The sequence below is a fragment of the Zosterops lateralis genome (assembly GCF_965231275.1).
Source record: "Zosterops lateralis genome assembly, chromosome: 5".
NCBI classification, from domain to species: domain Eukaryota; kingdom Metazoa; phylum Chordata; class Aves; order Passeriformes; family Zosteropidae; genus Zosterops; species Zosterops lateralis.
The window spans coordinates 23,904,240-23,931,821 of record NC_139766.1 but is presented as its reverse complement, the minus strand read 5'-3'; the positions used below and the strand labels follow the sequence as shown (position 1 = coordinate 23,931,821).

The following is a 27,582-nucleotide window of genomic DNA, read 5'->3' as shown; positions in this document are numbered from 1 at the left end:
GTCTTTCAAACAATGCAAATACTGAACAAAAGAGTCAGCTGAATGTCTGCAGTCTGTTTGGTTTTGATGACTTTCTTCCTTTGGTTTTTCACTGTGTTTCAGAATGATTTGGGCCCCAGCACAGCAAAATTTCTAAGTCCCTGCCTGATTTCAAGCACATTTAAATTAACTTTAGATCTATTGCACTGTAATTTAGTGGGGAATCATTCACACCAGGTAGTTGCACACATGCGCTTTTGAACTGAGTCCTATTCATCAACATTACTCAGTTTACAATGAACTCCTTTGGGAAAAAACCTAGAGTTAATCTTTGAAATATGGCCATAAAAGGTTCAAAATGCAGTTTCACAGTAGTTCTGCCTAAAACAAGACTTAGTGAAGAAAAAACAGGATAGGAAGGCAGGCTTTGTATTTCGTGGCCAAAGCTGGGATGTTTCCAGACAGGACAAAGCCTTGAGAAACCTTGTCCCATCTTTTAGCTGATCATGCCTTGAGACGGAGGTTGGCCTAGAGATATCCTGAGAACCCTTCCTGAGGTACCCCATGATCCTGTGATTTAGTCTACCACAGTAAAGGGAAGAGCAGTACACACTGTTCAAAACCAAAGATTTCTGGGGAGGACGGAGAGTTTCACAGTAAATGACAGTATAGTTTATTTCTGCTTTTTTCCCCCCTTTACTGTAACTGATAACAGCTTTGATGCCTGTAAACAAGCTAAAATTGGCCCAAAATATTAATTCTATATATGGTATCTTTGACTATATTCCCTTTTATGATGAACACTTAATGCACTGTAAGATGCAAGGATATCAAAACAACTTGAACAAGTCCAATGCTAATGGTTCCTGACAGATAGGTAGGAGAGTCTGCCTGCAGCCCCTCTGAGAGGATAGCAAAACATTCATCCAGCAGTCTACAAAAGAGAAGGCTAAAAAAGGCAAGAAAATCCTATTTCTGAATTGTGCAGCAGCAAATGGTAGTTTTAACTTCAACCTGCCTCAGCAATGGCAGTGCTTAGATCCCTAGGTTAGTCATCCCTGGGATGGCTCCTGTGTCTAGGCTGTTGAGAGAGACTGCAAACAGTTGTGCAAGTGTAATTCCAGGCTCTGCATGCCATGTACTGCATGCGGGAAGTGACAGCAGAACTGTTTCTATGGAACAATCTGTCAAATCTATCAATATAGTATCAATACACTAACTTTAAAATAAACCCTAAGTGTAACAATATCAAACTTCTAAAAGTGCTACTGTTGCATAAAGATGCCTGTCTCCAGAAAGTCACATAAGAGGTGCTGTGTCAGATACAGACCCCATCCACCTCATTGCAAAGATGAACTCTCTGGAACATCTTTCTTCAAAGCAGAAGATAGATGTGTGGCATACTTCTGAACTTTCTGCACTGTCCAAATGAAATAATAGTACTTGTGGTGTTCAAAACTGTTTAGATTTTAAAGGTTTTGCTCAGATGTCTACTCTAGAAAATGTGGACAGAGGAATCTTTGCTACATATATGATCTTTTGGCAGATTGCTTTCTCTGAGATACAGAACTTGGTGTCACTAATTATCTTTTCACCATATTCCAGTTGAAGGTTTATATAAGAACTAGACCTATAATTAAGGCCTATTCATGAGTTCAGAGAATCTCCAAACAAAAGTATCTATAACAAGTAGAGTAGTGAAGGAGGCAAAGCTGGCCTTACAATGCAGAGCTCCCAAAATGGAAGCTGAGGCTGTATACTATTCTTTAGAAAATAATATTTGTCTTGCCAAAATCCAAGCCCTGAGGCAGTCCAAGTCCACATCTTCTGCAGTATCCTCACCTGCCTAGCAAACATCTCAGATCTGTGCTTTTCTTCATTTTCTTATAATGACTCACTTCCCAAAAGGAGGTTTCCTAAACCCATTCCTGGAAACCTCCTTAATTTCCTACTTGTTACCTTCAAAATAAACAATTTTTGTCCATAGCTGGCTGCCCAGGGCAGCTGACTTACTGTAAATGTGCTGACTTACTGTAAGTACCTCGGCTGGCTTGGGGTAAGTCCTGCCTGAGACTAAATCCTGCCTGAGGTAAATCCTGCAGTCAGCTCAGTTTTACCACAGCAGTCTGCTTGAGTGGGATTGATTTACACACAAATGCAGTATCCTTGCATGTGGGAGCAATGTTGATGCAGTACCATACTCCCTTTGGCATGTCTCCTGCTGTGACAGTGCCCCTGAAGCTGGAGACTTTGTGGGTCTCAACGCTAGCTCTAATGACAGCTCTGGGCTGAAGCTGTAGCCCAGAGAGAAAGGTGTGGAGGGAACAAATGTGTCCCTGGAACGAACAAATGCAGCATTACAACAGGTTTCATCTCAGCCAGAACCTGTACACTGTGTCACAAGGTATCAAACACAAAACATATCTGAGGCCACTGAAGGACAGTGGGTGTCAGGGATCTGTGTATAACATCCCCCCTTCTCTTCTGGTAAATTGTCTGGAGCACAGCAGCAATTCCTGCATGAGAGTGCCTCAGCCTTTAATTAGCAGATCAGAGGGATCAATAGGCCAAGCAATTGAGTGCTTTTATAGAGGGCCTGGGTCCATGAAACATTTGAGCAGGAAGAGAGATATCTGTCTGTTTCTGAATTTCATCCAGGTTAATTTAAATACTTATGTGAGGAATCTTGGTGACTGCAGCCCAGCATGCAGGAAGTTTAAGTCCAGTCACTACTGGCTGCCAGCCGCTGCTCTCCAGGTCCATGGGCCAGGAGCTCAGGGCTGAGACATCTCAGCTGTCAAGCAGGAGACTTGCAAATTAAAGAAAATCAAAGCAGCTCAGGGCTGAGTTGGGAATGGGAAAAAAAAAAAGCCCCAAATCTTTCTTTATCTAATGTAAAGGTTGGAAAAATTAGGTTCTTGTACTCCCTTGTCCACAAGAAGCGTATGTTTTGGCTAGGAGACGGAATAATTAAGGGCTCCTGAGGTGGAGACATACTCAAGGATGTGAACTCTGGGTCTAACCTGAGATGAAGACCAGCTGAAGAAGGGTAGCAGAAGCAATGCAGATAAAAGTGTCAGGCTGATGCAAGGGGCTGCTCTGCCAAGGACTGCCTTTGTGTGTATTGACTGCTAGCAGTGACTCTGCAATTCCTCTGAACTACAGCCAAGTCCACCAGCAGGTAAAGAACGTGTTTTGCAGAATGCAAGAGCTCTTATGGAAGTCTGTAGGTGGAAGTGTTAAACTGCTGAAATGTAGCTTTGAAGGCTTGCCTTGGGAGTCTCAGTTCTAAAGAGTGCAGCCATGGTTTCCTTGATTTCAGATCTGTCTGGCAGGATGCTGATGATTCTTCACTTCATTCCTCTGCAAAATTGTGTCCACCAAACAGTGATGGTGTCTATCAGAAACACAGCAATGGCATGCTTTGCTTCACTGTAGAAGTAGGACAAACAGCAAGTGGCTTCTTCCTCTTTTCACAAAGAAAGATAGGAGAGACATCATTGTTGACAAGGGTCTCTTAGTTTCCAATTAAATGATATACTATCTGGTTATGAAAGATACGAAAGTTTGCAAGGCTTGTCTCAATGAGTAAGAAAGACAGTATACTGGCACCTAGGCAATCAGCATCTGTGTCCTTTCCCTCAAATGCTTTCTTTGGTGACATTAGCAATCTATCCTTTTTCCTCTATAGGCAGGATAGTACATCTTTCTAGTCCTGTAGAAGAGAACAATCCTTCCTCTTTGTTTTGTTGACTTAAACATTCTTAGGATTAGTGCTTTTATCTAGAGATGTAAAATATACATTTCAAGAGCACCTCATTCTGTGCAATGATTTAGCATAACACATGTAATAGCTAATAATAATGAATTTTAATTTTGATGTAATATTTGGATGATCTGTGACTAGGACTTGCATACCTGCTTACATTTTCATCCAGAGAATACTTTCCTCAGATTAACAGGCACAAAATGAAACGAGATGAGTCATGTGATTTCAAACTACTAGTTGTGAGAGATGTAAATAGCAGCACCTGACTCTTGTAATACACTCTCTTGCCTCTCTCCAAGCACTGTGTTGTGCCAGGCCATCCTGGGGTGACCCCAGTCTGCTTCTCCCCTGCAGTCTTCTGTTTCTTCAGTAACAACTTAGCAAAGCCTATCCTTAGAATTGTTTCTGAATGCTCGACATCACACAATAGCACCCAAAATTTTAGCATTAATCTCTCCCTGAGCTCTGGGACTGCTAGAAGAGCTTACCTTAGACAGGATGAGTTTCTTGTGAAACAAAATAAAAGGCTGCTTCAAATCAGCTCTGGAGCACTAGCCACTTTTAAGCTGGAGGAGCATAGCAAAAAACAAGGAAAAGATAAGAAATGTCAGTCAGTTGAAAGGATATCAAGACATTGACTCAGTACTACTTTTAAAGTAGTAGTGTTGCACTTCCTCAGGCTTATGGGGTGCTGAGGTAAAGGCACAGCCACCTTTCAGATACCTCTTTATGTCAGCAGTCTCCAACCTCTACAATGAAACATTTTCAGGGAAAGGGCAGAATATATGCCTTAAGGAATAGCTGAGGATCTAACTTCTGGATTAAGTCTATTGTCACCTGCGCTCTCTTTACATGCTAGTGTAGCTTTGGTGTTTCTGGGGGAAATGTAAGGAGAAAATGAAGAAATTGGCTAGCCTGTTGTTGGATGAAGAAGGGGGAAGTATAGCAAGGGGTTTTGAGACTGTTGAAGAAAAAAGAAAAAGGGGCTTGTCGGCTTGCATGACAACAAAGGCACCAGACAAGGACTCTTGTGTGCAGGATGTTTACTGTGAAATCTTGTATAACTACTCCAGATCAGCACAACAAACCACCTTACACTATGTCCTGGATATCAGTTATCTTCTTTTGGGGAGAAGGAAAAGCAAGGTGATTGTGATGGGCAGATGTAAAAGGCATTCCTTCATCCTGTCTTTTTTATGCAAATAGAGACTTTAGCTGGAACCTAAAGTAGTTGACACTTGAAATCAGTGAACAACAAAGCCACTTCATGAAAATAAATTAATAAACCATAAAAATCCCAACCCTCCATTTTATTTTGGTTTTTTTAGTTCACTTAGTCTTAGAACTCTGAAAGATGGTTGGTTTTTCCACATAACTGACAAGGTCCTATATTCTTGTTGTATTTGATGAGTAGTCTTCTGGTCAACTGTCTCCATCTGATCTTTATATATATGTTCACCTCCACTTACAGAATTTCTGAAATAAGTTGCTCTCAGCTTAACGTGTTCTCTAAAATCTTCACTTGCATAACAAAATGTCCTGGGTAATACAAGCTATCCAGAACTCCTACACATCAACAAGGACAGATGTAGCACAATATTTACACTAACTTGTGCCAAAGGAACTTGTGCTTCCATATCTACATGTGCATATTCTTGAGGAGTGTGGGGATTTTGTTTTTAATCAGAGAAGTGCTCTGATCTAAAGCTTTAGCTGCAGACAGTCTATGAGATGTTCAAGCATAGTTCGTCTATTGGAGCTACTACACCTGGGGAGTAGCTGCCAGTCCAGTGAGTGAAGCCAAGAGTTTGGGGTCCCTGGAATTCCCCGAGTCTGCCCTAAGTCTGCCTAGCTAGTCCTGTCCTGAAGTAGGCTGCATAGGAAAGATATTTCCTGCATATGAGACAGTGTCAAACTACCTCTTCTTAATCACTCCTAAGGAATACTTTAATGCTCGTAGCCTCTACATATACTTGGTGTGCAGGGCCTGGCAGGGTAATGACTCAGAAGTGACTCAGAGGAGCACAGCTTTGACTCTTTCACTGTGACCATGGTAGATGAAAAGTCTCACAGACCTAGATCTGAGCTGCTCTTGCTTCTCCACCCTGTAACAGCATATAGAAGCATTAAATGCATCCCTTAGTCATGCTAGCAGATTGTGTTTTTTAGGCAACAAGATCTCCTCAGTCTTTGCTGTACCAATTCCTGTGTTAGTTACAAATAGCAGTAGTTATGCACTTTTACTTACAAGTCAAGGCTGTGATTTCAAAATAATGAGAATGAGAGACTTAACCTTACATTAATAGCCACTTTCCAGAAGTACATCTGGCAGAACATAACCTTTTGGTTAAGTTACAATGCTGACACAAAATGTTTTACACGTGGTGACCACCCAGTGTCTTGCTAATGCAAAACCTTTGTCCTGTATGTGCTGCTCTTAGCAGCTGGGGGATGCAGCAGCGCAGGGGCCCAGCTGCTCTGACACTTCTGGGGATGCCGCTGGTGGAAGGTTATTAGTCTTGGCTCAACTGCAAGCAATTAACATTAAAAACACAGTGAAACAAATCCAGTTGGGAAGCATCAGCCCTTCCAAGCTGCCTTTGACCCAGCCACTCTTAGAACCTAACACTTTAGTGCTTCCTGTGCATGTTCAGATGCTGCTCTCAGAGCACCAGTTGTGTGGAGAAAGGGAGGATTTTTTTTCCCTTTCTGCTTCAGGAATTTTTTCACACTACACAAGGACGGGAGTATTTCCAAACATCCATCTTTAGAAAAATGTTTAGACAGTGTTCATCACTGATAGAGAAACTTCTTTTCTGAGGATCAGTTTTAACAAGTACTGTTTTGAGCTGTTTACCCAAAGCACATGTTGGTATGAAGAACAGCATCATTTGGACCTTGAGCCATACTGTTTTAGTGGAGGAGTTTAGCTTATGAATATGCATGCTGAAACAAATCCCTGTCTCAGTGGAGAAAAATATTTAGATTGTGAGGGAAACTACACTGTGGATCAGAAAAACAATGGGACTCTATCACATTCTACAGCTGCAAACATAAACGCAAAACATGCTGCTCTTTCCTGTGTATGTTTATACACGTAGGGAAAAATTCCCATTGAGTGCATTTGCAGCCTGGGCTTTTCTAGCTGTGTTTAGGACATTAGGCACTGGACTTTTGTCTCTCTTGTTTCAGAGACAAAGCACTGGCCTTCTGCTGTTAGCAAACCTAGCGTTTCCAACTTTATCTTAGCTTTCTGTACCTCTTAATGTGTATTAGTGGACGTGAGTGTGTATATACACATAACATAGAATCATAGAATTCTAGAATGGTTTGGGTTGGAAGAGACCTTAAAGATCCTCTAGTAAGGATGATAGAATCATAGAATACCCTGAGTTGGAAGAAAGCCACAAGGATCATCAAAGTCCAGCTCCTGGCCCTGCACAGGACAACCCCAACAATCACACCATGTGTCTGAGAATATTTTCCAAATCCTTCTTGATGTCTGTCAGCCTTGGTGGTGTGACCACTTCTCTGGGGAGCCTGTTCCAGTGCCCAACCACCCTCTGGGTGAAAAACCTTTTCCTAATATCCAGCTTAAACCTCCCCTGACACAGCTTCATGTAGTTACCTCAAGTTCTGTCACTGGTCACCATAGAGAAGAGATCAGTATCTGCCCCTCCTCTTCCCCTCATGAGGAAATTGTAGAATGCAGTGAGGTCTCCTCTCAGTCTCCTTTTCTCCAGGCTGAACAGACCAAGTGCCCTCAGGTGCTCTTGCATGGCTCCACCTCAAGACCCACCACCAATCTTCATAGCCCTCCTTTGGACACTCTCCAATAGCTTTACATCCTTCTTGTATTGTGGTGACCAAAACTGCTCACAATATTTAAGGTGAGGCTGCATCAGTGCAGAGCAGGGTGGAACAATCCTTGCCCCGCTGTCAATGCTGTGCCTGATGCCCCCCAGGACACACTTGGCCCTCCTGGCTGCCAGGGCACTACTGACTCATGTTCACCTTTCCACTGACCAGGACACACAGGTCTCTTTCCAAGGTGCTACTTGCCAGCATCTCGTTCCCCAGTTTGTATGTAGAACCCAGGTGCAGAATCCATCACTTCCCATACAGTTGGTGATTGTCCAGCTCTCAAATTTGTTGAAGTCTCTCTGCAGGACCACTCTACCTTCCAGAGAGTCAACAGCTTCCCACAATTTAGTACTGCTGGTAAATTTACTTTACTGTTGGTAAATTTACTTTAATTTACTTTATTCCGTCCAAGTCAATTATAAGGATGTTGAAGAACACTGACCCTAAATTAGAGCCCTGTGGAACCACTAGTGACAGGTCCCCAGTCTGATGTCACCCCATTCACTATAACCCTTTGTGCCTGAGGCGTTAACCAGTTGCTCACCCACCCCATGATGTGTTTATCCAGCTGTGTACTGAACGTTTTGTCCAGAAAGATACTTGAGAGACAGTATGGAAAGCTTAACTGAAATCCAAAAATATTAAATCAACTGGCTTCCCTTGATTACCTAGGTGAGTTAACTTGTCATAAAAGTAAATTAAATTAGTGAAACAGGACTGTCCACTCATGAAGCCATGCTGGCTGTGACCAGTGACCATGTCCTTCAAGTGTTTTTTAATAACTCCCAAAATAATTTTCTCCATAATTTTACCAGGCACTGAAGTAAGAATGACAGGTCTGTAGTTCCTAGGATCATCCTCCTTGCCCTTCTTGAAAACTGGAACATTTTCCAGCTTCCAGTCAACTGTGATCTCTCCAGATTCCCAAGACTATTCAAAAATCTTTGAGAGAGGTCTCAAACCCCCTGCCACGGGCAGCAACACCTTCAACTATACCAGGCAGGTTTCTCAAAGCCCCATATACATCATGAGTGGGTCACCCATTCTGGCCTGAAACATGGCTTTCCTGACTGCCTCACAAGGAGCTGTACATCATCCTTGGCTGCCCGTTGGGCAGAACCTGCAGCGAAGTCCTTCCAGGGAAAGCTCCAAGATGCCAGAGTGGCATGTGTGAAGCCCAGCAGCTGCTGGCAATGGAGAGGTGTTTTCCTAAAATTTCCAAGCTGTGCTTTATTTTGTACTGCTTGAACAACAAAATATTTACAGTCTCCAATGCAGCCTACATTGCAAAATCTCTGTTGTATTCCTGTTTCTCAGGTGTAGGAAAATATTGGTGGTCATGTGTTTCAGCGTCCATCAAGGCTATAGTTCCCATTTTAAGCAGCCAAGGCAAGAAAATCTAGCTAGATGTCAGCTTTGAAAGTGAGAGCTATTATCTTTATTTGACTACCTATAATTACAGACCTTGCTCTGTGGCAGCTTTTGAGTATTTTTGTCAACCAGAGCCACATAAAAGAGGAACTGGAGTTTGCAGAAAAGTCAGCTCTGAAAGCAGTCCTGGCTTCTAGCAGTGCCTAAGCAGCTATTGTAGCATTTAGAAACTCTGCATTAATAGCAGCTTTTTTGTTCCAAACAGCAGCTTTCCTCCATCTGGCCCTTCCAGATAGAAGGAAGTCCCAAATGGACTGCTTACCTGCAGTGGTCGGTTGGTATGTTCTTGTTTCAAATACGGTAATCGTTTGTTAGCGAATGCAGTCACCCTCCTGGCACTGTGCAGAACCTGCCCGTAATAATAAAAAAATGGAGCTGTGCCTGTTTGGGTGAGTGGATGGGCTGGATATATTCACCACATGACAAAGGAGTTTATATGCCTAAGGGCCAGTCGGGTCCAACCACCTTTCCTTCTCCCTCCCTGCAGGAAATCTCAGTATATCACTGTGTAACAGGCAGAGAAAGGACAGATCAGAGAATTACATCTAGACAGATGTCCAAGAGATCATTTATAATTACTTTACAACCATTCCTGGATGCAAGGTTTTACATTCCTGAAGAGCTAGAGGGAAACTTCAAAATTACCATTCTGCCTTGCTTGGCATGCCAAGATATCAGAGAACTGCTGGCCTACAAATTGCTCCACTTGCACTTGTTCCCTTACAGCCTTCATTAAGGCAGTGGCAGTGTGCCTGAGATAGCTAATACAGCGAGTGGGAGAGGGCTCCATAAGTATAGCAGGAGGCCTTGATTTAGTTCCTGGATTGATTTAACTGCTGGAATAATATTATCTGAGACTGATGTCTTGTAGCCTTTGCTTCTCTGTAAATAACACAGGGAAGTTTGTTCATGGCAGAATTAACCTTTCACTATATGCTAGTCCAGGGAGCACTAAGGAGACAGGAATTCAAAATAATGGGAGTGATACATGCTTTCCCTCAGGTCCTGAGAAGCAATGTGTCTGGGGGCTGAACCCTCCAAGCAGGTTCAAGCCTGTAGTAAAAAATTACATGCTACAAGTCTAATTCTTAAATCCAGCTGCAGGTGCATTGTGTGTGGTGGTTTTTGCTTTTTCTGGAAAATGTTTTGCTTTTGTATTTAAAATGGAGACTTAGTGCAGCTGCGTGAAAATGTTAGAGAAAGTGTTCCAACCATTCTGCTATAACTGAATTTTCTTAGTTAAGTTTCTGTGTTTAGCATCAATATATTCCGCCAAAGATGGTGTATGTTTTCTGCGCTATGGAGGCCCAGTGGCACCACTAGATGGTAGCCTTGCTTATTTAATAGTCACCACTTTTCCTACTGTCCGCTGCAGTAAAAGAGACGAGTTTCTTGAGATGGGATCATTGCATACTGTAACTATCCCTCTACACGGACTAACCCAGGAGTTAAAAGCTACTACTTAGAAGAAATCAGGAGAGAAAAGAAATCAGGGGAGAAACTGTTGTCCTCCTCAGAGCACACATGAGGTGCAGTCAGTCCTGATGCAAGGCCTGCAAACACGTGTGGCAGTGGGGAAAGTCACTTGCAGAGGTTTACTTGCCAACGGAGACTCCTATGGACTGCCATTCCCTGTTGCAAAGTTGGAGAGATTTTGACCAAAATAAAATTGCAGTCAATAGTTCACACACAGGAACAGCAAGATGATAATGAAATTCTTTTGGTATGAGCTGATAATATAGAAAGGCCTGTCATTTTTCCCCACTGTTGCTTATAAACACTATTCCACAAGATGTTTGTGTCTTAAGTAAAAGACACAGTGGCCAAGAGTTGGACTTTGATTATCCTTATAGGTCCTTTTCAAATAATGATATTCTATGATTCTATGAAATATTTGATGAGCCTTGCTAAGCCTAGGCAAGCACTGCATCCACACAGAAATGTTTCTAAGAAGTGAGTGTACTGGGCAGCTGTCCATTTAGAATGTATATGAAATTCCTTATTTTGTTTCCCCAACACTTCATTTTTATGGCACTGCTGACTACACTGCAATCCAAAATGCATTATATAGACTATGTAACTAAATATTAATCATAACTCTAACCACATAGCAAAAACCACAATGCAGTGTTATTACACTTATTTTTATTAAAGGAACATGAATTTTTGAGTATCTTGCCTGAGTATTTCTGTTAGGGAAATTTATTAATAGGCTATTCACTAATAATCTTGGTAACCTGCTAGTTGTCTTGCATCTTCAGTAGATATAGTGCATATTCCAGGGAGAGTTATTCTCCAGTATGCTGTCAAAGAATAAAAGCTTTCCCTCCTGCTGGATATGCTTTGTTGAAGAGGGAAGCAATCTGATTTGCAAATGCTGGAATTTGATGAATCACCTTTGTATGTCCCAGGAGGTATTCGTCCTTCTGAAACTGATCACAATAACAATTTTATTACAGATCATTATAACTATTTCAGGGCTTTTTTGGGCCATCATCATAGTCTTGAATCTAAAAATATCAATTAAAATGTGATGTTTAGCTTATTAAAGTGTTAGGAGATTAAATCATGTCCAATTTTAAGACAAATGGAAAAAGTGGCTACCGGTACAAAAAGAATACATCTAAGAGTAAGATATCAAGTATAATTTCTGGGTGCTTTGCTCTGAATTACTTTGCTTAATTGTTGTATGTCTTTGCCTAATTGTTATTTCTTCTTGTTCATCAGTGTACTTATAATTACTTTTTTTTTCTGTTCTTTAGGCTGGTGTATGTCAATATGATCTTCTAAAATTATAAACATTTCTAATTAAAGATGTAATATTGCTATTAATCTTAATGATCCTTTAAATTGTTCTCAGTTGATGAGTGTTCTGTTATTACCAAGAACATAATTGTAAAGGCGAAGGTAGCTATGGAATGCATAGGAAAAATCATCTCTTGCAGATAAGTAGATTTGCTATTATAAAAGGTGTGATAAATTTTAAAGTGGATTTGAGCACTTCAGTAGGAACAGTAAATATGTTTACATTTACAAGAACATGTAGGAAAATGTATGATATGCCAATTGAGTAATAGACTCCTTTGACCTCCTTATATGTCTTAGGTCACTCCAATATGACACAGTTTTACTGCTGATTGTTTTGCACTCACTGTTCCAGGAACCTCCTGTAATTGTTAGAGGGTGTAGAGGTCTATGACACACTTTCCATTGAACTACCAACCTATGTTGAATTTTTTGCTTTAGCAATGACCAGTTTCTTCCCCTGCAATCTCAAAAGCCTAGCTTGACAGAACAGACAATATTTCACATATTTGGAAGACATTAAACAGAAATACCTTCCTAGGGTGTGTTCTATTAAGCCTCACTTCTCACTGTCTGGGACGTTGCTGTTATTCTCTACTCATGCATCTCAAGATGTGTCCAGGGATTTAACGTGAACCATAGCCCTGTAGTAGTGCATGCAGGTTAGATCAGTGAAGTTGCCAGGCCTGGTCCTTTACTCATTTGTTTTCCACACATGAGAACACCTCATTCCTTTCCATTCACACTGGTTACCTGAGCTCTGAGACCCACCAGAACACAGCTGCTTGGAGCACTATGCCAGTGCCAAGCACACTCCTTTAATCCATGACCAGAGGGGTTTGCTAATGTTCATCAGCCATCTGGGTGTTTAACCCACTGCCATGTTGCTACTTGGTGCCCATATCCAGTGTGAAAAATAACCCATTCTTAGAGTCATAGAAACATACAATTGTTAGGGTTGGAAAAGATATCGAAGATCTTGAAGTCCAATCATTAACCCAACACTGCCAAGTCCATCAGTAAACCACATTACCAAGCACTACATCTACTCGTCCTTTTGAGTAGGTCCAGAGATGGCAATTCCACCATTTCCCTGGGCAGCCTCTTCCAATGCTTAACAATCTTTTCAGTGAAGAAATTTTCCTTAATATCCAGCATAAACCTCCCATGGTGCAACTTGAGGCTGCGTCTTCTTGTCCTATTGCTTTTTACCTGGGAGAAGTAACCAACCCATTTCATATAACTGTAGAGAGTGATAAAATCTTCTAGGGGTTCCTAGCCTACTTGTCTGTCTACATGTCTGCCTCTCACTGTCGCCAGAGGAGCACTGGGACACAGCAGGCGGCATTTTAGGAGAGTCACGACCACTGCCTCACCTTGATACGGGTTGATACGGGCATTACTGCACTTGCCAAGCACGAGCCAGACCCTTCTTTTTTTTTCCCTAAGGGGATTTTTTTTTTTCCCCCAAGGGGTAGACCTGCCTCACACACACCCCCAGAGCCTCTTCTCCTTCACAGAGGTGCATCTCCTGTGCTGTGAGCTGTGGGCCCGGCCGGGGCTGCGGGGGCGCGCACAGACATGGCGCCGCGGCCTGGCCCCGCCTGGCCCCGCCCGGCCGGCACCCCGCGGCCCGCGGCTCTGGGCGGCGGCCGGGGCGGAGGGAGAGGAGGGGCGGCGGCGGCCGGCGGCCGGAATCGTTTCCTGGGTAAGCGCAGCGGGCTGGGAAGCGTTTCCGGAAGGCTGGCCGCATCCCGCAGCGGCTTGGGGCGCCTCCGGGCCGGGCGGTGAGCGGCGCGGCGCGGCGGGCAGGTGCGCTCCGGGCCGGGGAGGGCAGGGCAGGGCCGGGCAGGGCAGCGCGTCCCGTCCCGTCCAGCGGCACAGCCCCGGAGCGCGACCGCCCGCGGTGCCTCCGCTCCGCCCGGCCCGCTGCCCCTGCGACCGGGGGGAGGCCGGGGGGAGGGTCCCGCTGCCCTTGCCCGGGGCGATTCCGGCGCATCCCGGTGTCGGGGTGGGGCCCGCGGCCGCGCTGCGGTCCGCTGCGTTCCCCGGTGAGCAGGAGCGCTGCCCGAGCCTGCGGCGAGCCCGGGCTCTGCTCCCGCGGGCGGCCAACAGCAGCGGCAGCCGGGCTTGTTCTGCTGCTGCTGCTGCGGTAAAAAGCCTGCAAAATGGTAAAAGTGCCTGTAGAAGTAGCGCTATTATTATTATTATTATTATTAGTCGAGTGAGCGATTGAGCTCTGTGATTGAATGGTACTTGAGGGTTGCGCGCGGGGCTGCAAATGGGAGCCTGTAAAATACAGTCCTCGGAACAAAACGTGGACCCCGTGAATCCGCCTTGGAAGTTGTCAGGAATTTGCTTGGGTCCCAAGGCAGCAACGGAGCTACTTTTCATTTGCTGCTAGAGAGACAGATAAAATGGAAAGTGTAACGGTTTGTATTTGTACTTCATTGCTTTGCCTGCTTGCTCGCAGGGTTTTGTAATTCTTGGCTGGGCTCCTCCTTCCTAGGGAGGGTAAGTGTACTTCTGGGCTTTAAACACAAAATAACAAAAGTGGGAAAAAACCCCAACTCTGCAGTGGTGGTGCACTGGTAGGCTTTGTGTGCTATGGGCGCTGCTGGTAGCTGTACATCATGGATGGTATCTGCAGTCAGTTGTTCAGCAGTATCTGCTGCAAGTTTCAGTGCTTCACAGAGATCTGCTATGTTGCCCCAGAAGCTGAAGTACCATTGCTACTGAGCTGCTGCAGCTTTGCTGTGTCCTCTGGCTCAGAGAGTGCTCCTCTAGCTTGTTCTAGATCCTACGTGTCGTCATCCTGCCATCTCGAGCTCTAGTATTTTCTGAACGCCTGAATGAGTTGTCTGTCTTATGTTTAAAACTATTTTCTGCTGGCATAATTGCGTTTAGTTAAAATAAGAGTGCAGATGTCCTAGCACTTAAAGGAAGAGACATCCTCTTACGATGACCTTGGGACAAAATCTTGGCTGATTAATTTCCTTGCCTGGAACAGTCATGCGGAGTGTGGGTATTTTTGTTCTTCCTTTACAGCAGTGAGTGTGTGATAGAATACTTTTTGGCTTGTATTTTTGGGAGTTTTTTGTCATCTAAGGGAAATCAAGGTCTGGAGAAGACTGTTTGGGATGAAGAGTAATTTTATCCTGTATTATGAAGAAAATATAAGTGTTGTAACAAGGAGGAAGATTCTTGGCTCTGAAGCAGCATGAGTGAATGTGCCTTTCCCAGCAAGAGTCATCTAAATTGTAGATTACAATTGTGGGAATCATTTGCTAGGAGAGAAAATGCATGACTTGGAAACCTGAATTATTCTTTTTGTTTTTCAGTTCTGCAGCTAAATTGGAAACCAGTGACAAAGCTGGTCATTTTTGTGTGGTGTTGAGTAGACTCTGCTGTGCTATTGGTCAGTAGGAACAGTAACTTCCTTAGGAAATGCCTGAGGAGCCTAGAAAGGGCTGCTGCAGGGTTTGAGCTGAAGAGAGTGGTGACTTCAGGAGCATGTTAAGGGGAAATTTGAGTACTTGAGATTGCCTGCTGTAAGGATTTTTTAGCAGAAGTTGTGAAAAACTAAGGTGAATCCTGGTAGTTGATAGGTAATGGTGAGCACTTGACTGGTTACCTCTCTGTCAGATAGCAAGCTTTGACACAGGATGTGTAGTCATACTTGAACAAATCATCCACACTGAAAACAAACTGTACTGCACATCCTTTTCTAGTCTTACCTTTGTACCCTGCTGAGAGCAGGAAGCTCCAGTGCTGGAAGCAGTGTAGAGCCAGGGGTGTGCTGGGTGCACTGGCTGATTACTGACCAAGTTGCTGCTGCCTTGCTGCTATGGAGAAAGTAAAGGTGATGGTGGAGTGTATTAGGGCAGGACACAGGCAGGAGGGCTGGTGGAATGGGTATGAGCTCCTGGGGAGTGCCAGCCACAGGTTCTCTCTCCTGTGCTGCAGGTGGGACAGTGCAGACTGAGGCTGGAGGACAGCAGTGTCAATTATTCCAGAGAAGACAAGGAAAGCCTGGCTTGCTTAGCCTAGCAAATAAGGCTGAGATGGAATGTGATTGCAGTCTGCAAGTACAGCTGGGATATAAACACTAGAAAGGGAGAGAGGAGCTATTTAAGCTAAAGAACAATGTTGGCATGAGAACAAATGGATATAAACTGGCATGAATGAACTTAAGCTGAAATTTACACAGTTTCTTCCCTAATTGGGCTCAGGTTCTAGAATAACCTTAAAATAGGTTAAATGGGAGCAAGCCCCTTAACTGGCTCTTGGGGATATGTTGGGGAAGTCTGTATTGTATGCTTAGCTGTGGCAGTAGGAAGGAAGGGTTGGTGACTCAGGAAAAGCTTTTGAGTATGTCTGAGTTAATATAGATTTTATGTGTTAGTGTTTCTTATTTTTAAAATCTGACATCACAAAATTGGTATAAAAATGCCTGCTTTACAGCTTGTATTGCTACATGGTTGTAATGTGCTTAGTGGCCACTTTCTCAAATGTTTTGCATGTTAGGTTTTTTCCTCTAAAATTATGTGTTGTCTAACAACTGTATCTAAAATTGTGTGGAAGATCTTTTTCCTTAAAGTCCAAGCAAAAGAAAGCTATATGTTTGTATGTGTGAGCTGCTTGAGCTTATAAACTTTCAGGTTAAAAAATGAAAAAATGAACTACAGCAATTCTGGCCCCCCTTATATATAAGTAATTCATAAATTCTCTCAAAAAGGAGTTCTTGGGGGGCTGTACAGTAAACCCAAATAGTGTGAACTGAGACCAGTTCTCCAAGGTATACTGTGACTGGAAGACCAGAACTAAGTGAAGTTAAAGGAAATTTGAAAACAGGTCTAGTTGAGCTAGTTGTACATGGGATTTGTCTCATTTGTTATCCTGCAGAATAGCTGAGTTATCTGGCATGATGGTTGCAGTAGTTGAACTTGTATGAAGTTTGTAGTTGGTTCAAAAAATATTGTGTGTGCAACATGGAATACAACCAGCTGCAGCTGCTGTATAACGGGTACTGTGGCTGTCAGCAGTACCTGACTGTTTCTCATGATGACCTGCATCCCAACACCTCTGTGCCTGTTTCCTTGTCTCATTATGCTTTGGACAGAGGACTAATCTATGCTGTCCCCAGAGATTTAAGGAGCAGAGGCAGAGGGTGTTGTTGGCATGCTCTGTATGGTGTCCTGCTTTAGTTGCCTAATTCTTTTGACCCTTCAGTCTGCTTTCTTTGTAATCTGTTGTCTTCTGCAACCTTTTTTCTTTCTTTCCTTTTTTTTTTACTTTTTTTTTTTTTTTTTTCCTGTCACCATGTAAGCAGATGTCAAAGGAAAAATAAGAACAGGATATCCTTATTCAAAACCTTCTCTATAGATACTGTCTGAACCTCTGGCTGTTCTTAGCTTGTTGTTACCAGAGCTGGGTGCAAGCTTTGCCTTCAAAACATTTGGTGGGTTTTGGTTCCAAATGCCTGTCTGGTCTGTCTGCAGCCTCCTGGGACCTTGTTGCAGCCTCTGTGGCCTTTAGCCAGGAGTATTACTTGTTTGTATGTCTGCTTCTGGCTCTGAAAAGAATCCCTTCTTTCTGCTTGACTTCCTCTGGATTCCTGCTGGGATTATTGTCTCTTTTACCACTTTCCATTCACCTGCAAGGGCTGTTACAGGTGAGAGGCTGTAGAGCTCTGGCAGAAGAATTTGAGGAAGTGTTGCTTTCAGAGAGTGCCCTGGGATTGCTAACGAACACTGGTTTATCTGTGCCTCATCTGGGAGGTCCTCGTTGCTGAAGTCTCTTGCCAAGGGTGTAAGAGCAGACCCTGCAGCAAGGCGATGGGAAATGAATGTAGGAGTCTGCCCTGACAAAGACTGCAGAAACTTGGCCTCCATCACTCTCAGGGTAGTGAGTTAACCTTGTTAAAGAAAGTGTGTTTCTTTATGACTTAAAAAGATGAAATTTGGTTTAGCTGGAGATCTAAGGTCAGCTTCAAAGTTCCATCTTCTATGTTAGAATAATTTTCTTTCTTTTACTGAAATGTTAAAGAAACTTCAGTCTTGCCTGAAAATGTGGTATTTGTTTGGATAAGCATTTAGATCACGACTTTTACTGCTGAACAAACCCTGCATCTGAGTGTAACACTGATTAGTGCATTTTTAAAGTGGTCTGCATACCAATTAGGATGATTAAGTAGATGCAAATATGTGCCTTTATCAGTAGTCTTTGCTGCGTTTGATACTGAACACTGATCTTGGATGAATGAAGTGGGATGCAGTTCAGTCTAGGAATTCATGAATGTAAACTATTAACCTGAGTAGTAATGCATTAAAAGTAATATGACAGAGGGAGGTTTCCTAGAAAATAAAATATACAAATTTTTCTTCTGATCTCAGTCCCAGATAGCCAATGTCTGTAATTCTGGTTTGTTTTACCTTACAAATAGTGCTATGGCTGTAAAGTACTTTAAGCAGACTCTTGGCAGACTTATATTTGACAGTTTAATCTGTCTGATTTCACAATTTAAAAGCCTCCACTAAAATCTCAGTGGTGTCCTCCTGTAGCTATGCCAAAAGAGAGTTATAACTCAGTGATTTATTACTGTTTGGCTGTTCTTATTTTCTGTAGAAGACTTAAGGGGAATCTTTTTTCCTTTGTCTTCTTTGCTGGATTACATTGCACCTCAGATAATATACCCTGTCAGACAAAGTATCAGCTCTGTCTGCCTTTGGGAAAACCCTCCTGGAAGCACTAGTCATGCTTCACTATGATCTACTTTTAAGCAATTTTGCAGTGTGTTCAGTTGTTTTGTTGGAGGTTTGTTTTTGTTTGCCTTTAGTGCAGTTTAATTTTCAAAGGCACCAAAAGGAACATTTCTAAAGTACTTCTGCAGATTTCAAGTGTAGATGATGTATTTAAAAATACCATTTGGATTTAATGTTGGTGTTAAAATATGTTTCATGCAGTATTCTCTTAGTCACAACTAATTTTTTTCCTTGTATCTATTAGGTGGTTTTGGAGGGAGATTTCCCAATGTAATTACTGTATGTGAAGGACAGATTCCAAAGAGAAGGAAACTGACAGGCATTAATGTTCCTTACCTTTATGAATTAACTTCGTGTAACAGAAAGGACTACCATAAGCTTTATATACTTTGTTGTCATCTGTTGTAGAAACATATATTGTCTTTGCAGTGTTCTCAGGATAGGAAGCCTTCCAAACAGTTATTAAATGGCAGTCATTAGTGTGACTAATATTGGAACAAATTAGTTAAGACTTTATTGGAAACCTTGTAAGTATAATTCTTCTGAGTTGAAGGGTGATGCTTCAGGGTTCTTGCAGGCCAGCTGCAGAATTCAGCAAATGAGGAGCTTGACATTAAGCCATCCTATGTATTTAATACAGAATTTCATTTACCCAAACTGCTGCCATACTTACCCAAACTACTGCTTCCACTTCGTTGCTCTTGTGTTTACACTTGCCTTGTTAATTTTATTTGCAAAGAGGTTTAATGTTAGGAAGAGATATTTCCCAGCAAGGTGTTGAATTGTGTAGCTGTGGAGGAAGCTGTGCAGAGAACCACCATGAAACATGAAAGGGAACTGCAAGGAAGAGAAGTGAGGAGGAGGGATGCTCTCCCATGGAGAACTTTGCACTTGACAGATCAAATTGGGATTTAAACGTGGTATAATGGAAAGGAAGTTTAATTAAGTTGTTTAAGTGAGTTGGAGATACATATGAATAGGCTGCAGTCTATGAACTTACGGTAATATTTACCTGGAAGTAAGTACAGTAGATAGCCTGGGTGTTTGGGATGCACTTGGCATTAAGAAAACCTTTAGCACTATGTGATGGTCTTGTCTTCTTGGCACCCTGCATGCCTCCTATGTGAGCAGGAGAGGCAGGATCTCCATGGTGGTTTTTTGTTTGTTTGTTTTTTGGTTTTGTTTTGTTTTGTTTTTTTTCCCTGATACCTATCTGGGTGTAATACCTTTGGAGAATGTGAGATTTCACAAGGTCAGGCACCCTGGTGGAGTGGCAGGTTGAGGAATAACTCGTATTTTTCAAGTCCTGTGGGAGCCTGCTTGCCTTTTTCTTCTTTTTTCTTCTTCTCTCCTTCCCTTTTTCCCCACCATAATTCAAGAAAACAGTGAAGCAGGACAAGAACCATCAGTAAAGTTTAACACAGCTGTATATGAAAAGATACATGTACTCAGACAAACAGGATTTTTAATTTATTTTTTTTGAGAAGTTTGACATTTGTTCCATTAATGACATTCATTAAAAAGTTCTCAAATTTAGGAAAAATGTTTAATGATACTTCTGTATTTGAAAAGGGAAACATTAGAAAAAACTCATATTTTTAATTATTTGGTGTTTGCTTCTTGGAAATATTTGAGATCAGACTTATTGTTACATAACTTTGTATGTTGGTAAGATGACTAACAAAGGATATTGAAGTAATACAAAATAACATTGACTTTAAGCATATGTAACTATTTAAGCATGTGCAAGAGCTGCTAGCAAACAATGCTTAATTATGTGTATTTTAACCTTATTTTTCTAATCTTTGCATGCCGTTATGTCAGCACTGCCATGTGTAAACTTTTTCAGTGAAATATCCTGTGTATTTCCTTTTGCGAATATGGATCTAAACATGGGTAAAAATGATGATGCTATATCTGCCAAAATATAGGAAGCTTTCTGGTAGAGGCATATGAGCATTTAGGGACCAGTAATTCTTTTTTGAAAACCAATACAGATATGTCCTAATGTGATAAAGATGGTGCTGTTTGTCAGGGAAATGGCTTAAGAGTTCTCTGGGAAGTTTGTCTTTGCAGCATGTCAGTATTGTGATGTCCTTGCACTAAAGTGTAACTCTTGATGGCAGATCACAGAAAATTCAGGAATTCTCAGTGAGGGGTCTGTGTGGGGAAAGGGATCAAGAGGGGCGATTGGGACGCTGTGAGGGAGTCAATGAGGTTTGAAAGAAAGTCCTGAAAGTCATGGGATCCTCAGAGCATTGTTAAAGGTCTGCTCCTCAGGCAGGAGTCACGTTTCTGTTGTTTCCTATTTTACTTTGGGCTAAAGCTCAGCCGGCATATGTTACCTGTTGGTTCTGAAATACAGTCTCCGTGCTCTGGATTTGGCCAGCCAGGGTGTAGGAACACATGCAATGACATGATGTGCTTTTACTTGTGTTATACATGAAACAGCCAGATTTGAAAAATAATAAAAAAAAAAACCTACCAAAGTTTATTTTCGCGTAACAATAAATTTGGAAAGCCACGATAAAAGGACAGCCCCGACCCCGGGATGGGGACTGGGTGAACGTTGGACAGGCCTCTATCACACCTGTCCTCCCCCGTTCACACATCCCACCACCATGAGCCTAATTTTTATACAGTTTATTTCCCCCAAGGCTAGATCCTTTGTCCACTATTCTGGGATGATGTTTTATTGAAATTTTCTTTTAAGCTGTCCCCCTCCTGAATAAGTCTCTGGGCAGAGTCGGTGAGTCGACTGTTTTTCCGGGCAGGCTGTATTTGGGAGAGTCGAGTCGTTGGGTCTTACCTGATTCCGGCCTCCTTAATTAATCGTCGGCAAGGGCCCATCTCCAGGGCCGGGAACTTTCTTTCAGGTGTTGATTTCTATTGTTCTCTTGCTGGAGACACCCAACCTGAAATGCAAGCCTAGTTTTCCCAAAACGGGTGCTTATTCATTTATTTATTAACGTTTTATTTCGGCACGAATTATTAAATGCAGTATATTCCCTATAACACTTGCTTGTTTTTAGGCAGAAAAAAAGGGAGATCCCTCAGTGCTTCCCTGGTCCAACCAGCAAGTCAGGAGGTGATGTTTGTTCTCCCTCCTTTCCAATGTGTGTGCACATGTTACAGGGAAGAGAACAGCTGACAGGCTGATATGGCAACGTACATCCCTAAATTTGCTGTTTCCCTGGTAGCAGAGGCTCTAGTGACCCTTGTGGCCTCAGAGATGCAGCAGCTGAGAGCTGTCACTGTCCTTGCCTTGCAGTAACCCCGAGGCTTCACTGAGCAGTCTGCCCTGCCAGTCTCTGGAGAGGCCCAGGAGCTGGTGGCTGGCTGCCTGCCATCCTGCAGCACAGTGCCTGGCTCTGCTGCTGCCAAACCAGCAGGTAGGAGTGCTGGCTGGGCGGAAAACATTTTGTGGGATTTATCCAAAATAAATATCTAATTTTGCATGGGTGAGGCTGAAATTCTTCAGCTGCATCTCCTGCTAGAACAGAAGAGAAAGACTTCTTTTTGTCACAATGCTTTTCTAAGCTTCTGTTCATATGCAAGGTAAAGCTGTTAATTTCCTAAATTTAAGGTTTGGGTCCTCCTTCCTTGAGTTGTGATGGATGTCTAGATCTCTACTGCTTTGAAAACCTGTTTGAAGACACATAACTTCTCTGAACCTCCCTCCCCCAACAGGCTCACAATCGAGGCATTTAGCTGATTTTTTTCCTTCTGCTCTGTGCTTCTACATAGTCCTTTAAGTATAAATATAGAGCTGGAGAAAATGGCCCTTGATCTGGTATCCCAGCTTGCACTAGGACTTAAATTAGGAAATATGAGCTTCTGCTATAGATCAGAAATTTGAGTTTGTAACCCCTTAATTTTTGGCCTGATAAATCCTATTACTCCTCGAAAGCTGTTAAGGTCCAGGTCTGTAAGTCCTAAGGTTGTTTTAAATCTGTGGGTTAAATAACACATATGCAAAGGTTTAAAATAAGACTCTCAGCCCACACAACATGCTGGCTGTAAAACCAAGACTGGACAGTGTGGGGCTGATTCAAGCCATACTGATCCGACTTCAAACCTAACTAGTGTTGAGCTTTAGCTTCTGCTGCCTATACTGCCTTTGCTGTGGTACAGGAATGGAAAATTCACAGGTTGCTGATGTTTGTACTAATGTCATTAGTTCTCCCAGAGTAATGGGGTGGATACTTCTTGCGCAATGTCGTCAGGCTGTCCTAGAGAGCTCTTGCTTGGCACACAGTGTGAGCATGTCCAGAGTTTTCCTAGAGCATTCTTGCTTGACACATGGTATGAGCATGTCCTGAGTTTTCCCTGCTGCTGAGTGCAAATATTTGATATCTTCCTCAGGCAGCCAGTGTTCAAGCAGGGAACTGGGCTTTCCTCATTCTGAGGTTGTTCTTTGAGTTGAGGTTGCAAGCAAGTATTTTAAGCACGGGTAGATGCAATGTGCTGTTATGGCAGGATGTGAATCCTCCGTGCGTGAGGTGAGCTTGAGAGGAGGTGTTGAAATTCTAAAACCATGATGGTAGAGGATGAAGCTGACTTTGAATAGAGTTTGAAAACTGACAGAGGAGATGCTCTAAGGAGAGTGACACACATACCCTACAATTCCAAAATAAAGATATTGGTGCTCCCAAAGGCTGGCTCTGGAAAGGTACTTGCCAGAGGACTTAGGTGGAGACAGGAGCTAGTACATAAATAGATGAAGAGGAATTTTAATTACACAGAGGAGCTAGATTATGACATTTGCTGCAAAATGCAATAGTAAAATAAGCCTAAGTCACTTGCACAGAGTTAAACACTAACCTGGATATAAAACTCTTCTGTGGAACAGTGGGGAGGCATAGTATGTGCTAAGTAAAAAATAATCCATTTAAAAATGTTTTCTATGTTTCTTTCTTTCCTCTCTTTGTTTTAAGGACAGGGCAAGGTTCATCCTGTAAGACTCTAAAATTTGAAAATAATTGTGTTTTGTTTTGTAGAAACTGAAGTTTCCATATGCAAGTTCCCACACAAGCTTTGTTCCTTTGCGTTTTCTTGGCTATTCCCAATGTAATATTGTCTGTAGCTTTTAGTATCTCTAATTCAGAAGCATAAGCTACCTCAAATGCTTTCACAGCACAACTGGGAGTTTTAATAGGCCGTGAGACACCCTGTGCAAAGCTTGTCAAGTGGCTACAGCTGGCTGGTAAAATTGGATGATTAAAAACTAGTGTGTTCCAAAGGCTTTTAAGTTGAGAGTGACAGGCTCGTTGATTAGCTATGTTTCTACCTCTCTCAGAAGCTATGGTTGAAAGAACTTTTTCTTTGAAACAGAGCAGTGCACACATGAATGCTTGACTCTTCTGGAGGCTAATACTTTCTTGCCTCAGATGATATCTCTGCAGCATATGGTAGTAAAATTATTAGTACTTTTGAAATGGGGGTTGTTGAGTTTTTTAGCTGTAACTAGAAAGCAACACAATATCTTAAACTTGATAGAATGTTTCAATTTGAAGCAGTAGGCTTCGGTGTGTGAAGAGCACATCACAATTTTACAAGGTGAAATAATGTAGCTGGAGTACCTAGGTGTAACTGAGGGTCTGTTGAGGATTGACAGAGGCAAAGCGCTGTGGTGAAATGGCATTGTGGGTTGGATACCTCTGATGGGGAGCAAGTATAAAAAAAAGGGAGCTCTACTGGGAAGTCTAACTCTAGTGCTGTTATCTTAAGGATCACCAGGGATGACTTCAGAAATTTCAGATGACTTCAGAACAGCAGTTTATTGTCAGAATCAAGATCATGAAATTTGCTTCTTGCTTCCAAAGAGAAGTAGTGCTAGGAGGCTTTTATGTGTTCATTTCCTTCATTTACTCCATGCTTTTTCATGGTATAACAATATCTGTGTTTAAAACAACTTTTTTCTTAAAACATTTATCTTTGAAGATAAAAGCAAAGTATTTATAATGTTAGCATGGCCTTGGCAGCTTTTAATTAGATGTTCTGAGTACAAAGTTAAGAAATAGCATGCTGACAGGAATTTTTAGATCTGCTGGTATTCCTGTTGTCACATGGATTTCATCACATTAATACAACTTTTGATAATTACACCCTTGACCCAGTTACTCTTTTTATGCTTTTCTTTCCACATCGAGTCAGGCGAGGGTAAACATTTATGTATATTAGAAATGAGAAGTTTTGTCATCAGTAATGAGTCACAGCGGAAGGTGAGGAAGGAGCACAGCAAATCTTGTGATTTTTTTTTTCCTGCATTCTACATGAAATTGTTAGGTAGATGCTGTCTTTAGGTCCTACCACACTGATGGGGTTTCCCCCAAAATACTGATTGTGGTAGACGAGTTTCTTAAGCTGTATTAATTTTTGAACTGAAAACTTTGTATGCAAGTTGCATGTCAGCAGTGATAGTGTTGCCAGAGGAGGTCTGTTGATGCCACCACTCAGGCAAGTGGCACGTTTTGGACTTTCCTCCTGTGAGATGGCAATTGACTGCTGGCCTGTATTATAAGGGCAGAAGAAGGTATTAAAAAAAAAAAAAAGAAGAGAGAGAGAGAGAAAAGCTTTTTAAAAGGAGGAGTAATTACCAAAATAATTTTCTGAGAAGGGCCATTGGTAATATAAAAGAAACTAGCCTTTTTTTTTTTTTTTTTCCTGAGGATGAGAATAGGAGCTAGGAGTGATGATAATATACCAGACATTTTGAGATTGCTTTTATCACAGATGATCTGCTTTCCTGAAATATTCACATTATCACTTAGGTCCTTCTGTCTTTGTCTAGAGGAAACAAATCTTACTTTTAGCTTCATCCTGGTTTTGTGTAAATCATTAATTGCTCTTGTGTTTCATTAAGCTGCAGCCAGCCATCAGATGTGGGATCATATAATTATCATTATTAAGGAACTCTGATGCTTTAATTACATGTCTGCCACACTTTTTAGTGCTATAAAAGAAAGGTTACACACTGCCTGTACGTCCAGGCCGGCATAGTGAGAACAGTACTGGGATTTTTTTCTGTGAATTTTTGAGTGACTGTTATTAAGACTGTCATGTGTATGTAACCTTTCAGCATACAGAGCATAAATTGCTGTTCCAACTAAACTTAGAATATGTAAGCAGTAGAGCTTTACTCCAATGAATTAATTCTCATGCTTTCAGGTATCAAAATTTGGTGGCTTAATTTCACGTCAGTGACGCCTTTGTACAAACATATACTTGTTATCTCAGTACAGCAGTGTGGGATTTCTGAGGACAAGCACTGCAAGACACTAACTGAGCTGAAAGGTCTGACGTGTCTTTTCCCCAGCATTGATACCACTCCAGCATGGAGTGACTTAACACCTCTTAAGGCCTGTGACACAATTGTACTTGTCTTCAATTAGCTGCTTGACTAATTCCCAGTGTTGGTGGTTACTGGTGGTTACAGAGATAGCAATGCTGTTGCTCTATACTAGGTATTTTGTAAAGAACAGAAATTAATAGATATCTTTTGTTGTGGAAAATGTGGATTTCCTTGAGGTGACTTTTTGTATTGGGAGGGAAAACACAAATTTTGAATTTCTCCTTCTCAGCAGATTGCTGCTTCTTGGAGTAAGTGAAACAGATGCTGTAGGAAAAGCTGTTATTTTCTTAGGTGTTAACCATATTTTTTATTCTCCATATAGAATCACAGAATGGGTTGGATTCTTCCATAGAATGGTCTTGTTCCAACCCTCCCTGCCATGGGCAGGAACACCTTTCACTAGAGCAGGTTGCTCAAAGCCCCATCCAGCCTGGCCTCCTCAGGAATGGGGAATTCACAGTTTCTCTGGGCAATCTGTTCCTGCTCCTCGCCATCCTCACAATAGTGAATTTCTTCCTAATATCTACTCTAAACCTACTCTCTTCTGGTTTGAAGCCATTTCTCTTTTTCCTGTCATTGTATCCTCTTTCTCCATCTTTCTTGTAGACTCTCTGAAAGAGAACTTAATGGCTTTTTGGGTGGGTTTTTTTTAAACCTCTACTCTGAGCAGTGAAACATTGTATTTTCATTATTTGCATATTTCTTGATTTGGTTCTAATAGAATATAAACATGTGTAAAAGTTATTTATTTTCCAAGGTGGTAACAGCCCTGATGTGTTTGAAACACAGTGTATGTTTACAGAAGAAACAGTCAGACTCTTAAGTTTTAAAACAGATATTAAAGGAAAGAATAGCTAAAGCCATGTATGGAAAATGGGACAAAATATGGCATAATTTCATCTGTTGGTGGAATATGTCAGAGTAAATGACCCTCTATTTTCTTTTTCCTACCTTAAGATGTGAGTCAGGATAACTATTTATACAGTATACTGTAGGGTTCTTGTCTCGGAAGAAATGAATCATTTTGATAATGAGAAGTGAGATAATTTGAAATCCAACTTGGTATAAGAAGGCTCCATGTTCTGAACACAAACATTGGCTTTACCCTACACACTACCCTGCATTTTGGGGGGACACGATTTGGGATTTCTTGTCCCTTGCTCTATCTGGTCTTTCCCCACATCCTTGCCAGCTCTGCCTCAGTTTGCATGTTTTTGAGCTCACCTCTTCTTTCTGAAGTTGTACAGTACTCTTTGTGCTCATAGCTCTGGAAAAGCTAATTGAAGCAAGATTTTGCTAATTGTCTTTGGAAGTGGCACAAAGAATGATCGGACTGGCTTGCTCAGCCTGGAAAAAGGGAGAAGTGCTTGAAAGTTCCTGGGCTTTGAACTGCTTGTGGCTATATGGTTTCCCAAACTATGGTCACAACTTCCTATTTGGCTGCTTGGAGGTGAATTCCAAAAGCTTCAGCAGAGTTTTGGTGTTTCTTGCTGCAAAAGCTTTGGCAAGGACTTCACTGCATACATAATTATAATAACAGTGTGTTACATACAGAAGGTTGTATAATACATTAGTATTTATTAAGTACTATCATCACACTATCTGAATTTATAAAG

General features: G+C 42.0%; 1 protein-coding gene across 9 annotated transcripts in view; it reads left to right on the top strand.

Annotated features, from left to right (window-relative positions):
• The first annotated feature begins 13,511 nt into the window (after nt 1-13,511).
• The window catches only part of APBB2 (amyloid beta precursor protein binding family B member 2), a 161,645-nt gene continuing 147,574 nt past the window's right edge, over nt 13,512-27,582 (top strand). For 6 of the 9 annotated variants that reach the window (XM_083861498.1, XM_083861501.1, XM_083861493.1 and 3 more), the window contains exon 1: nt 13,574-13,635. The gene's annotated coding sequence lies outside the window, so the exon portion shown is untranslated. The other 3 variants (XM_083861495.1, XM_083861497.1, XM_083861496.1) reach the window with 3 other exon arrangements.